At 45.3% G+C, this 14,557-nt stretch overlaps 1 protein-coding gene across 1 annotated transcript in view; it reads left to right on the forward strand.

Moving 5' to 3' along the window:
• The first annotated feature begins 7,800 nt into the window (after positions 1-7,800).
• LOC149435445 (erlin-1) overlaps positions 7,801-14,557 on the forward strand; it is a 54,800-nt gene continuing 48,043 nt past the window's right edge. Inside the window, exon 1 of the mRNA XM_089662643.1 lies at positions 7,801-7,938. The gene's annotated coding sequence lies outside the window, so the exon portion shown is untranslated. The remainder of the gene's footprint in view (positions 7,939-14,557) is intronic.

A 14,557-nucleotide genomic window follows, 5' to 3' on the forward strand; every position in this document is an offset into this window, starting at 1 on the left:
TATTCTGTCATGTTTCATATGACTGTCATATTGACTGTCATATGCCTTTAAATGTTTTCAGTGTTTTGTCTCTGCTCCTCCCTTTCCTTTAGTTTAGCTAATGTTGCATATATAGCCCTCCCCCCTTCCCAGAGATGCATTACAGTAAGCCTCATGGCATGGAGCAGGAAACAGCATGTTCTTTTGACCTATGGAATTTCATTGTTGTAAGATTCTCTCAGTTTATGGATTAAACTTCACAAGATCTACAAGATGTCATTCTCATTGAGTCACAGACTGTGGTATCAATCAGAGGTTGAAGTTATCGCTATCTCATCACAACTGTAAGTTACAGAGATCACATTATCTGCTTAGACTGGACACACAGAACAGTCAAAAGAACTAGTTGAATGCTTCATCCTGGCTAGTCAAAAGAACTAGTTGAATGCTTCACCCTAACTAGTCAAAAGAACAGTTAAATGCTTCATCCTGGCTAATCAAAGGGTCAGTGAACTGTCTTCATAAGAATCTTTGCAAACTATTATACACAGTGAAATGATACATGGACACTGGATATAACAGCTATAGAGAGTGCAACCACCTCTACGCAAGTCTGTACATGCCTCCAAGTATATCCCAGCATAACACGCATTAGTGTCAGGACAAATTATTGATATGAATGTTTTACAACTGCAAGTTTATACACTACATGTGTACACAACTCTTGTCTGTGAACTTATAAGAAAGAAAAAGAAAACCTTTCTGCAATTATTGCATTAAAACCTGAACACAGCCACAGAAGAAGTTATACATTTCTCTGTAAGCTTTCTATCAACCCCTCTCCTTGCTAACATGATGTTTCAGGAAAGTGATATACAGTTTTGGGAGACTAATACACAACCACAATCAGAGCTTCATCCAGAGCAGGACTTAGATAAGAGAGAAAAACACTTAAGATATCCATTTTGGAAAGTGCAAGAGAATTTCATTACTGATAAAGAAGAATTGCTCTACACTCAGTCAACAACTAATAAAAGCCTGTGCTGATACTGAAGCTTCTAAAATTAAGGCAGCTTTCACCCAGAAGAAAGCAGAAATGGAGGCTCAGGCCGTAGAAATGGCGGCTCAGGCTGCACAAAAGAAAGCAGAAATGGAAGCTCAGGCTGCAGAAATGGAGGCTCAGGCCGCACAAATGGAGACTCAGGCTGCACAAAAGAAAGCCGAAATGGAAGCTCAGGCCGCACAAATGGAGGCTCAGGCCGCACAAATGGAGGCTCAGGCCGCACATAAGAAAGCAGAAATGGAGGCTCAGGCCGCAGAGAAAGAAGCTAAAGCCACCTGCCAAAAGGCAGAAATTGAAGTTTTGGAAAAACAATGTGAGCATGCCACAGCTATGGCAAGGTTAAGGGTCTTAGAACAAGCCACTAGTGTAAATGAAAGAGACAACAGTTCCAGACACTCAGTTGTATCTTATGTCTCAGATTCTTCACACACCTCTCCAGAACATCAACTCCCTGTCACAGCAGCCAAAGTACTCAAAGTCTCTTCTCTGCACCTACTGTACCTCAAGACCATTTACCCTTATATCCTCCAATACATCAGACTGCAGCATCTCAGCTAGCCGCAGACATTGGGGTGTATTTAATAGACCATCCATCATACTTTGGCACCAACAGAGTACCTCCTAGCAAACGCACCACTCTACAAACCAACATGCCAATGGACTCTAAGCCTGCTACGGCATTGAATACCTTAGCAGCAGCAACATATGTTCCCAAGTCACTTCACGTAAGTCCACCAACCGTCACAACCAACTCTGTTCCACCTGCAGTCATGCACCCAAAATCTGAAAACACGGACATGTCACAGTTTTCTAAATACATGCTCCACAGAGAGCTTGTTAAGACAGGCCTCACCAAGTTTGATGACAAGCCTGAAAATTACAGGGGCTGGAAATCCACTTTTAAGGCGACAATGAGTGACCTAGACATCAATGCCACAGAGGAATTAGATCTACTCATCAGATGGCTAGGTCCCCAGTCTACTGAACGCATCAAGAGACTCAAAGCAGTTCATAGACAACCCTGCTGCAGGCCTTAATGCTGCTTGGGGCAGACTTGAACATACCTTTGGCAGCCCAGAGACCATTGAAGATGCTTTATTCAAACGTTTGCAAAGCTTCCCAAGGATTTTTGCTAGCGACAATCTAAAGTTTCAAGAACTCAGCGATGTTCTGTTAGAGCTTCAACTTGCTAAAGCTGACCTCAACTTACCTGGTCTCAGCTACCTTGACACCTCTCATGGCATCAAATCTATTGTTCTCAAGCTACTATATGGAATACAAGAAAGATGGGCAGTGCTTGGATCAAAGTATAAGGAACATAGAGTTGCCTTTCCTCCTTTTTCCTACTTCTGCGAGTTCATCAAAAGAATTGCAGACACTAAGAATGACCCAAGTTTCTCATATGGGGACTGTAACCTTCTCAGTGCACTCTCTTCAAGACCTACAAACACACGTATGTCGCACAGAGACCGTAGAGGTCCAGCGTTAGTAAAAAGGACTAATGTTCTACCTGCACCTGCTACAGTTCTTGAAAAGACTGATCAAAACAAGAGAATTGAGGACCCAAATCGCCAATGTCCAATACATAACAAACCACATCCACTTAAGAAATGTATTGGCTTCAGAAAGAAAACTCTCTAAGAACGTAAGGAACTTTTGAAGAACACTTTGCAAAGGACTGTAAAGCGATCATCAAATGTATAGAGTGTGACAGTGATGACCATGTGTAAGCTCTTCATCAATATTCGCACAACTCTACTACGCTCACAAACAATCCTCCTGAGGCAAAGCAAGGTGGGGAGCGCCCAGATCAAGCCGTACCTACCACCCCAGTGTTCTCTACATGTACAAAGGTCTGTGGAGAAGGATTCTGCGACAAATCCTGTGCAAAGATATGCTTGGTCCGTGTATACCCCAAACGTCAACCTGAAAAGACCATAAGACTGTATACTATTCTGGATGATCAGAGTAACAGATTTCTTGCAAGAACACAGTTTTTTGAACTGTTGAACATAACTGGAGATGTTCTGCCTTATACTCTAAGCACTTGTTCCGGCACTACAGAAGTCTTAGGCAGGAGAGCCAGTGGTCTTGTAGTTGCTCCTCTGAATGACAATGTGGAAATATCTTTGCCCACTATCACTGAGTGCAACCAGATTCCAAGCATCAAAGAGGAGATCCCTACTCCTGAAGCTGCTTTTCACCATTCTCACTTAAAGCACATAGCAAACCAAATACCATCCCTCAATGAAAATGCTGATATCCTGCTGTTACTTGGTCGAGACATCCTAAGGGTGCACAAAGTTCGTCATCAAATCAATGGTCCACACAATGCACCATATGCTCAGCGTCTGGATCTAGGATGGGTCATCATAGGCAATGTCTGCCTAGACAAGGACAATTGGTCCTACTCAGTCACTTCCTTTAAAACACATGTCCTGTCAAATGGACGAACAACTTGTTCCGCATAACAACCACATAAATATATTGTGAAAAAAAGACTGTTTAAAAAAGGTGCACAACAGCACATCATACAAGACAATAAGAAAGCTCTTAATCTCTGGGATGACAACATCGGCAAAACAGTGTTCAAGGTAACCACTAAAGACAATGAGTTAGCAGCTACCATAGAAGACAAAGAATTCTTGAAAACCACGAGTAAAGAGTTCTACCAAGATGATTCCAACAGTTGGGTAGCACTGCTACCATTTCATACCCCAAGCAAGAGACTACCAAACAACAGGGTACATGCAGAATCACGGTTTGTTTCTTTAAATCGCAGTTTGAACCAGAAGCCTGAGATGAAAATGCACTTGGTGGACTTTATGCAGAAGGTGTTTGAGAGAGAGCATGCTGAGCCTGCACCTCCTCTTATGGAAGGAGAAGAATGTTGGTATCTACCATGCTTTGGTGTCTACCATCCTCGCAAGCCTGATCAGATTAGGGTGGTCTTTGAGTCAAGTGCTCATCATGAAGGCGTCTCCCTCATTGACAATCTTCTCACTGGGCCTAATCTGAACAACAATCTCATAGGAGTTTTACTTTGCTTCAGACAAGAGCCAATTGCTGTTATGGCTGACATTCAGCAGATGTCCCATTGTTTCAATGTCCGTGAAGATTACAGAAACTTCCTCAGGTTCCGATGGTACCGCAATAATGATGTCAACGATGAAGTCATAGACTATCAAATGAAGGTACATGTTTCGATAACAGTCCTTCTCCTGCAGTAGCTAAGGAAAACAGCTCAAGAGCTTGAGAAAGAATTTGGATCTGATGCAAGACAGTTCGTCGAAAGGAATTTCTATGTAGACGACGGAGTACAAATCTCTGCCCAATGAAGAAGAAGCTATTGACCTTCTTATTAGAACCCAGAACATGCTTGCCACTGCAAACCTCAGACTTCACAAAATCATCTCTAACAGCGACAAGGTCATGATAGCCTTTCCTTCTGATGACCATGCTGTCAGTGTGAAGAAATTCCAACTAGGATCTGACCTTTCTGTTACACAATGCAGTCTTGGATTGCTTTGGAATGTTAAACAAGACACATTCACATTTCAAGCATCAGCCTGTGATAAGCCCTTCACAAAGCGAGGAGTATTGTCTACAGTAAACAGCATTTATGATCCGTTAGGTTTCATTACACCTCTCACCATTCAGGGTAAGATACTGCGGAGACAACTTACTTCTGAAAGCTCAGACTGGGATACCCCCTTACCCAAAGAGAAACAACAAAGGTGGGAATCCTGGAAACTGTCTCTAAAAGCATTAGAACAACTGCAGATACCAGGCTCTTACACCCAAGCATCCCTAAAGAATGCCACCAGAAGAGAGATTCATGTCTTTACGCCTGAAGAATGGCACTATGTTCCCACAAGCCTCAACCCTGCTGACCGCGGCTGTCGTGAAGTACCTACTACTACATTTCGGTACACATCTTGGCTATATCCACCATGAAAGAAGGTTCTGCACACCTCTACTTCAGGCCTATAAAGGAACTAGTACTCCTTTTGCCCAAAGAAGAAGACAAGTCATCAACCTGATTTAAAGGGAGGTAAGAAGGAATCGTGCATGTTGCTGCCTTCCCCTCTGAATTTGGATTTCCATGTCTCAGCCTGGACTTTTGAGTCCAACGTCTGCAAGTATTAGGCTTAATGTTTGCATTGTTTTCCCTTCCCTCTTGTTTTGCAGATGTTCCTGGAAAGAAATTTTATTATTATTATATTGAACTTGAACTAATGTTTATTATAATAGAAATCATAGATTTCGACGGGGAGTGTCATGTTTCACATGACTGTCATATTGACTGTCATATGCCTTTAAATGTTTTCAGTGTTTTGTCTCTGCTCCTCCCTTTCCTTTAGTTTAGCTAATGTTGTATAGATAGCCCTCCCCCCTTCCCAGAAATGCATTGCAGTAAGCCTCATGGCATGGAGCAGGAAACAGCATGTTCTTTTGACCTATGGAATTTCATTGTTGTAAGATTCTCTCAGTTTATGGATTAAACTTCACAAGATCTACAAGATGTCATTCTCATTGAGTCACTGACTGTGGTATCCATCAGAGGTTGAAGTTATCGCTATCTCATCACAACTGTACGTTACAGAGATCACACTATCAATGCTTAGATTGGACACACAGAACATATTCAATCCTGCAAAATCTGATGAAAGAAAATCAAAATGATGATTAACGATCAATAATTGTTATACATAGACTAGAATATTAAAATGATTGATTCATTGAATGATTGGATCAATGAGTATGCTGGGCATAGAATGGAACGTTGTAAACTACAGTATATAAAATGTAATTGTGCTTGTTGTTTCTGAGATTCTGGTCAGCGGGTATAGGTTGTAGTTTTTTCTCAGCCCATCAATTCCACTTCCAGTTTTCTGTTAAGATTTAGCCCCTGTATGTTCTGACAGATCTTGTTTTTCATTGACTATTTTGAAATCAGAAAATAAATCAAAAGTTCTACAACCCCTTGCACACGGTTCAATCAAATCTGTCTGGAAGGGAAGGAGAGGGTGCTGTGCAGTGGGTGCAGTATCGGGGAGGGGGGCACTGTCCAGTTGGTGTAGTTCCAGGGAGGGAGGGCGGTGTACAGTGGGTGTAGTAATACCAGGAAGAAAGGAGATGGTTCTGTGAAATGGGTGAGGTACCAGGAAGAGAAGCAGAGGGCACCGGGCAGTGGATGTAGTACCAAGGAGGAAGGAGAGGGCACTGTGCAGTGGGTGTAGTACCAGGGAGGAAAGTAGAAGGCGCTGTGCAGTGGGTGTAGTACCAGGGAGGAAAGTAGAAGGCGCTGTGCAGTGGGTGTGGTACCAGAAACGTAAGGAGCGTGTGCTGCGCAGAGGGTGTAGTACCAGGAAGGGAAGGAGCGGGTGCTGTGGAATAATGTAGTACCAGGGAGGTAAGGGGAGGGTGCTGCTGTGCAGTGGGTGTAGTACAAGGAAGGGAAGGAGCGAGTGCTGTAGAATAGTGTAGTACCAGGGAGGTAAGGAGAGGGTGCTGTGCAGTGGGTGCAGTACAAGGAAGGGAGGGAGTGGGCACTATAGAATGGTGTAGTACTAGGAAGGGAAGGAGAGGGCGCTGTGCTGTGGGTCTAGTACAGGGGTAGGCAACCTGCGGCTCTCCAGCTGTTGCAGGACTACAAGTTCAATCATGCCCCTGCAAGTCATAGCTGTAACTGTCAGTTTTGTAATGTTGCAATGCCTCATGGGATATGTAGTTCCACAACAGCTGGAGAGCCACAGATTGCCTACCCCTGGTCTAGTACAAGGAAGGAAGGGAGTGGGCGCTGTAGAATGGTGTACTACAAGGAAGGTAAGGAGAGAGCGCTGTGCAGTGAGTGTAGTAGCAGGGAGGTAAGAAGAGGGCGCTGTGCATCGGGTGTAGTACAAGGGAGGTAAGGAGAGAGCGCTATGCAGTGGGTGTAGTAGCAGGGAGGTAAGAAGAGGGTGCTGTGCATCGGGTGTAGTAAAAGGAAGGGAAGGAGCGGGCGCTGTGGAATAATGTAGTACCAGGGAGGAAGAAGAGGGCGCTGTGCAGTTTGTGTAGTACCGGGAAGGGAAGGAGCGGGGGCTGTGGAATAATGTAGTAATAGGGAGGAAGGAGAAGGCGCTGTACATCGGGTGTAGTACTGGGAAAGGAAGCAGCGGGCGCTGTGGAATAGTGTCATACAGGGGCGGACTGACAACTCATGGGGCCCCTGGGCAATAGGGGATCATGGGGCCCCTGTGTCCTTGCCCAAACTCAAAAAAACCTATGAAAAAGGTACCAGGGGCATCTCATGGGGCCTCCTACTGACCCCGGGCCCTCGGCCGGTGCTCAAGTTTCCAAATGGTCAGTCCGTCCCTGGTGTTGTAATAGGGAGGAAGAAGAGGGTGCTGTGCATCGGGTTTAGTACCAGGAAGGGAAGGAGTGGGGGCTGTGGAAGAATGTAGTAATAGGGAGGAAGAAGAGGGCGCTGTGCATCGGGTGTAGTACTGGGAAAGGAAGCAGCGGGCGCTGTAGAATAGTGTAGTAATAGGGAGGAAGAAGAGGGTGCTGTGAAGAGGGTGTAGTAACAGGAAGGGAAGGAGAGGGCACTGTGGAATAGTGTAATATCAGGGAGGAAGAAGAGAGCGCTGTGAAATGGGTGCAGTTTGGGAAGGGTCGGCTGTAGAACCAAGGAAAGCCTGAAGTGGGCGCTGTGAAGTCACAGACCTGCAGTGTGGTGTAGCAAGATGGCAGCGGGGAAATGTGGGCAGGAAGTTGCGTCCTATTCCTTTGGGCGACCGGAAGCCGTTGCTATGGAGCCGGCTATGGCCCAATCGGGCTTCCGTAGTTGGAGGTGCGCCGGAACGCGGACTATGAGAGAGTGAGGGACGGCGAGTTAGAGAGCAAGTGAGGTGAGAAGTACGGCGTGCGTGAGCAGGGGGTGGGAGTCCGCCGGATAGGTGAGCGGAGGACCGGGACAAGCCGTACGAGGAGGGCGGCTTGTGGCAGAGACATTACCTGTGTGGGAATTGTGTGTCAGAGGAGCTCCGGGCGGTACTGCAGCCTGTCTGTATCCGAGCCCATATGTGTGCTGTATAGGAGGGCTGAACTATGAGAGCCCCGCACACACGCAGCAGACTGACTGTATGTGAGCTCTATAGGAGGGCTGACCTATCACAGCGCCGCATACAGCTCTCCTCACACAGCACCGGCCTGTCTATATCGCAGCTCCTCTGACTACTATAGGAGTGCAGAGGCCAGCACCCAGCGTACACTCCCCATATACGGCAATGCTGCAATACAGACATACTGTGCTGACTGAGCCCCAGCCCTCCTCTGTCCTGTGACAGCCCTCTATCCTTCCTGCACCTGTCCTCCTGGGGGAATGCTGCAATACAGACACACAGTGGCCTGCCTGTACCCGAGTCCTGTCCTGTGACAGCCCTCTATACCTCCTGCACCTGTTCTCCTAGGGGAATGCTGCAATACAGACACACAGTGGCCTGCCTGTACCCGAGTCCTGTCCTGTGACAGCCCTCTATCCTTCCTGCACCTGTCCTCCTGGGGGAATGCTGCAATACAGACACACAGTGGCCTGCCTGTACCCGAGTCCTGTCCTGTGACAGCCCTCTATCCTTCCTGCACCTGTCCTCCTGGGGGAATGCTGCAATACAGACACACAGTGGCCTGCCTGTACCCGACTCCTGCCCTGTGACAGCCCTCTATACTTCCTGCACCTGTCCTCCTAGGGGAATGCTGCAATACAGACACACAGTGGCCTGCCTGTACCCGAGTCCTGTCCTGTGACAGCCCTCTATACTTCCTGCACCTGTCCTCCTAGGGGAATGCTGCAATACAGACACACAGTGGCCTGCCTGTACCCGAGTCCTGTCCTGTGACAGCCCTCTATCCTTCCTGCACCTGCCCTCCTAGGGGAATACTGCAATACAGACACATAGTGGCCTGCCTGTACCCGACTCCTGCCCTGTGACAGCCCTCTATACTACCTGCACCTGTCCTCCTAGGGGAATGCTGCAATACAGACACATAGTGGCCTGCCTGTACCCGAGCCCTCCTCTGTCCTGTGACAGCCCTCTATACTGCCTGCACCTGTCCTCCTGGCGGAATGCTGCAATACAGACACATATATGTCTGTCCTGTATACTATAGGAGTGCAGAGCTACCAAAGCCCTGTACACAGCCAGCGTACACTACACTGCTAGGTATTACTGCAATACAGACACATCGTGGCCTGCCTGTACCTGAGCCCTCCTCTGTCCTGTGTGCTGTAGGAGTTCAGAGCACTGACATAGGCAATGCTGCCATAAATCCACGTACCAGTTTGCACTTATCTGTTCTGTATACTATAGGAGGGCTGAGCTATGAGAGCCCTGTACACAGCATACACTCTTCATATAGTTTTGTACAGTGGATATAAAAAGTCTACACACCCCTGTTAAAATGTCAGGTTTCTGTGATGTAAAAAAATGAGACAAAGATAAATTATTTCAGATCTTTTTTCACCTTTAATGTGCCCTATAAATTGTACAAATCAATTGAAAAAAAACTGAAATCTTTTAGAGGGGGAAGTAAACATAAAAAAAATAAAATAATGTAGTTGCATAAGACTGCACACCCTCTTATAACTGGGGATGTAGCTGTGTTCAGAATTAGGCAATCACATTAAAAATCATGTTAAATAGGAGTCAGTACATACCTGCCATCATTTAAAGTGCCCCAAATTGACCCCCCAAAAAGTTCAGCTGTTCTAGTAGGTCTTTCCTGACATTTTCTTAGTCACATCCTACAGCAAATGCCATGGTCCGCAGAGTGCTTCCAAAGCATCAGAGGGATCTCATTGTTAAAAGGTATCAGTCAGGATAAGGGTACAAAAGAATTTCCAAGGCATTAGCTATACCATGGAACACAGTGAAGACAGTCATCAAATGGAGAAAATATGGCGCAACAGTGACATTACCAAGAACTGGACATCCCTCCAATATTGATGAAAAGACGAGAAGAAAACTGGTCTGGGACGTTGCTAAGAGGCCTACAGTAACATTAAAGGAGCTGCAACAAAGGAATGGCTTCACCAGAAGAAGATTAAAGTATTGGAATAGCCCAGCCAGAGCCCAGACCTGAATCCGATCGAAAATCTGTGGGGTGATCTGAAGAGGGCTGTGCATAGGAGATGGCCTCGCAATCTGACAGATTTGGAGTGTTTTTGCAAGAAGTTGGCAAATATTGCCAAGTCAAGATATGCCATGCTGATAGACTCATACCAAAAAAAAATGAGTGCTGGAATGGAATCAAAAGGTGCTTCAACAAAGTATTTGTTTACGGGTGTGCCCACTTATTCAGTCATATTATTTTAGTTTTTTATTTTTACTTCCCTCCACCTAAAATATTTCAGTTTGTTGTTCAACTGAGTTGTACAGTTTATAGGTTACATTAAAGGTGGTAAAAGTTCTGAAATGGTTTATCTTTGTCTCATTTTTTTTTACATCACAGAAACCTGACATTTTAACAGGGGTGTGTAGACTTTTTATATCCACTGTACATCCGCATGCTGGCCTGCCTGTACCTCAACCCTCATCTGCTCTGTACACTGTAAGAGTGTAGATTTATGAGAGCCCTGTACACATCCTATATCCACTCTGTGTGCTGTAGAAGTGCCTAGCTGTGTTGTGCCCTGCAATATTTATATATATTTCTTTCTCATTATAAGGAATGTAGCCCCATAATAGCCTGCCTGTGTCTGAGCTCTATGGTATAGGAGAACTGCGCTACCAGAGCATCCTATACACCCTTCATCTGTCCTTATACTTCATTACAGCCAAGTACAATCCTGCCTGTATTTGCGTCTCCATCTATTCTGTGTCCTGTAGGAGATCAGAATTGTGAGAGCCCTGTGTACATCCTACATCTATTCTGTGTCCTGTAGGAGAGCCCTGTGTACATCCTACATCTATTGTGTCCTGTAGGAGAGCCCTGTGTACATCCCACATCTATTGTGTCCTGTAGGAGAGCCCTGTGTACATCCTACATCTATTGTGTCCTGTAGGAGAGCCCTGTGTACATCCCACATCTATTGTGTCCTGTAGGAGAGCCCTGTGTACATCCCACATCTATGTTGTGTCCTGTAGGAAAGCCCTGTGTACATCCCACATCTATGCTGTGTCCTGTAGGAAAGCCCTGTGTACATCCCACATCTATGCTGTGTCCTGTAGGAAAGCCCTGTGTACATCCCACATCTATGCTGTGTCCTGTAGGAAAGCCCTGTGTACATCCCACATCTATGCTGTGTCCTGTAGGAAAGCCCTGTGTACATCCCACATCTATGCTGTGTCCTGTAGGAAAGCCCTGTGTACATCCCACATCTATTGTGTCCTGTAGGAGAGCCCTGGGTACATCCTACATCTATGCTGTGTCCCGTAGGAGAGCCCTGGGTACATCCTACATCTATGCTGTGTCCTGTAGGAGAGCCCTGGGTACATCCTACATCTATGCTGTGTCCTGTAGGAGAGCCCTGGGTACATCCTACATCTATGCTGTGTCCTGTAGGAGAGCCCTGTGTACATCCTACATCTATTGTGTCCTGTAGGAGAGCCCTGTGTACATCCCACATCTATTGTGTCCTGTAGGAGAGCCCTGTGTACATCCCACATCTATTCTGTGTCCTGCAGAAGATCAGAGCTGTGAGAGCCCTGTGTACATCCTACATCTATTCTGTGTCCTGCAGGAGATCAGAGCTGTGAGAGCCCTGTGTACATCCTACATCTATTGTGTCCTGTAGGAGAGCCCTGTGTACATCCTTCATCTATTCTGTGTCCTGCAGGAGATCAGAGCTGTGAGAGCCCTGTGTACATCCTACATCTATTGTGTCCTGTAGGAGAGCCCTGTGTACAGTTGTGTTCAAAATAATAGCACTGTGTTGAAAAAAGTGAATAAAGCTCAAAATCCTTCTAATAGCTTTTATTTCCATACACACAAATGCATTGGGAACACTACACATTCTATTCCAAATCAAAACATGAAGAAAAATATATCAAATTTGTGTTTTTCCTCTAAAAAAAAAAAATTGGAAGAAAAGTGAATATTAGACTGTTCAAAGAAATTGCAGTGTTTGTATTCTTCTTTACAAACTCAAACATTCACTATATAAACTGAAAAATGTTTGAAGATTTTGCTTTCCTTTGAATCACTTAATGAATATTTAGTTGTATAAGCACTGTTTCTGAGAACTGCTGTACATCTGTGTTGCATGGAGTCAATCAACTTCTGGCACCTGTGAACAGGTATTCCAGCCCAGGATGATTGGACTACATTCCACAATTCTTCTCTATTTCTTGGTTTTGCCTCAGAAACTGCATTTTTGATGTCACCCCACAAGTTTTCTATTGGATTAAGATCCGGGGATTGGGCTGGCCACTCCATAACATCAATCTTGTTGGTCTGGAACCAAGATGTTGCATGTTTACTGGTGTGTTTGGGGTCGTTGTCTTGTTGGAACACCCATTTCAAGGGCATTTCCTCTTCAGTATAAGGCAGCATGACCTCTTCAAGTATTCTGATGTATTCAAACTGATCCATGATCCCTGGTATGCGATAAATAGGCCCAACACCGTAGTATGAGAAACATCCCCATATCATGATGCTTGTGCAACCATGCTTCACTGTCTTCACAGTGTACTGTGGCTTGAATTCAGTGTTTGGGGGTCGTCTGACAAACTGTCTCCAGCCACTAGACCCAAAAAGAACAATCTTACTTTCATCAGTCCACAAAATGTTGCGCCATTTCTCTTTAGGCCAGTCAATGTGCTCTTTGGCAAATTGTAACCTCTTCAGCACGTCTTTTTTTCAACAGTGGGACTTTGCGGGGGCTTCTTGCAGATAGCTTGGCTTCACATAGGCGTCTTCTAATTGTAATAGTACTCACAGGTAACTTTAGACCTTCTTTGATCTTCCCGGAGCTGATTGTTGGCTGAGTCCTTGCCATTTTGGCTATTCTTCTATCCATTCGAATGGCAGTTTTACGCTTTCTTCCACGTCTTTCAGGTTTTGGTTGCCATTTTAAAGCATTTGCGATCATTTTAGCTGAGCAGCCTATCATTTTCTGCATTTCCTTATATGTTTTCCCCTCTCCGATCAACTTTTTAATCAAGGTACGCTGTTCTTCTGAACAATGTCTGGAACGACCCATTTTCCTGAGAATTTCAGAGAGAAATGCACTGTAACCAGCATGTACAACATTTGCTGCCTTCCTTCCTTAAATAAGGGCAATAATTGCCACCTGTTTTTCAAAGAATGAATGACCTCACTAATAGAACTCCACACTGCTATTATTTTGAACATGCCCCTTTCAATTAGTGATTCAGTTACACAGAATCAGCAGCATGTATGTCATGACTGTTGGGTCTGTTGGATTTCTATTACTCTACTACACCTGCTAGTAAATTATTTGCCATGTAGAAATATTTCTACCAAAAACAGTGATTGATCAGGTTAGTGATGTCTGACTGCTATTATTTTGAACACAACTGTACATCCTACATCTATTCTGTGTCCTGTAGGAGAGTCCTGTGTACATCCCACATCTATTCTGTGTCCTGTAGGAGAGCCCTGTGTACATCCACATCCATTCTGTGTCCTGTAGGAGAGCCCTGGGTACATCCACATCCATTCTGTGTCCTGTAGGAGAGCCCTGTGTACATCCACATCCATTCTGTGTCCTGTAGGAGAGTCCTGTGTACATCCTACATCCATTCTGTGTCCTGTAGGAGAGCCTTGTGTACAGCCTACATCTATTTTGTCTTATAGGATTGCTTAGCTGTGAGAGCTTTACTGACAATATACGCTCTCCTCATAGGCCATGCTGCAATACAGCCACATACCAGCCTGTTTTTATTGGAGCCCTCATCTGTCCCGTGTACTATAGGAGTGCTCAGCTATGGCAACCCTTTATATCCTGCATCTGTCCTTGTAGGGAAATGCTGCAAAACAGACACATAGTGAACTGCCTTTATCTGAGTTCTCATCTGATCTGTGTACTGTAAGAGTGCTGATCTATCAGTCTTGTACGCAACATACTGTCTCCTTATAGAGCAATACAGCTGCATAGCAGCCTGCCTTTATCTGTACTGTGTACTACAGGACTGCGGAGCTGTCAGAGTCCTGTACACAACACACACGCTAATGTTAGGGCAATACAGCTACATAGCAGTCTGCCTTTATTGGAGCTCTCGTCTGGTCTGTGTGGTATCGGAATGCTCAGCTATGACAGTCCTGTATGTATTCTGTGTACTTTAGGCATGCTTGACTATGAGGGTACTGTACACATCGTACATCTATTCTGTGTCCTGCAGGAGTGCAGAACAGTGAGAGCCCTGCACACGTCGTACATCTATTCTGTGTACTGCAGGAGTGAGGGCCCTGCACACGTCGTACATCTATTCTGTGTACTGCAGGAGTGCGGACCAGTGAGGGCCCTGCACACGTCGTACATCTATTCTGTGTAGTGCAGGAGTGCGG

The sequence above is a fragment of the Staurois parvus genome, unplaced genomic scaffold (genome assembly GCF_062004578.1).
Source record: "Staurois parvus isolate SC_StPar_1 unplaced genomic scaffold, SC_StPar_1.0 ptg001507l, whole genome shotgun sequence".
Classification (NCBI taxonomy): Eukaryota; Metazoa; Chordata; class Amphibia; order Anura; family Ranidae; genus Staurois; species Staurois parvus.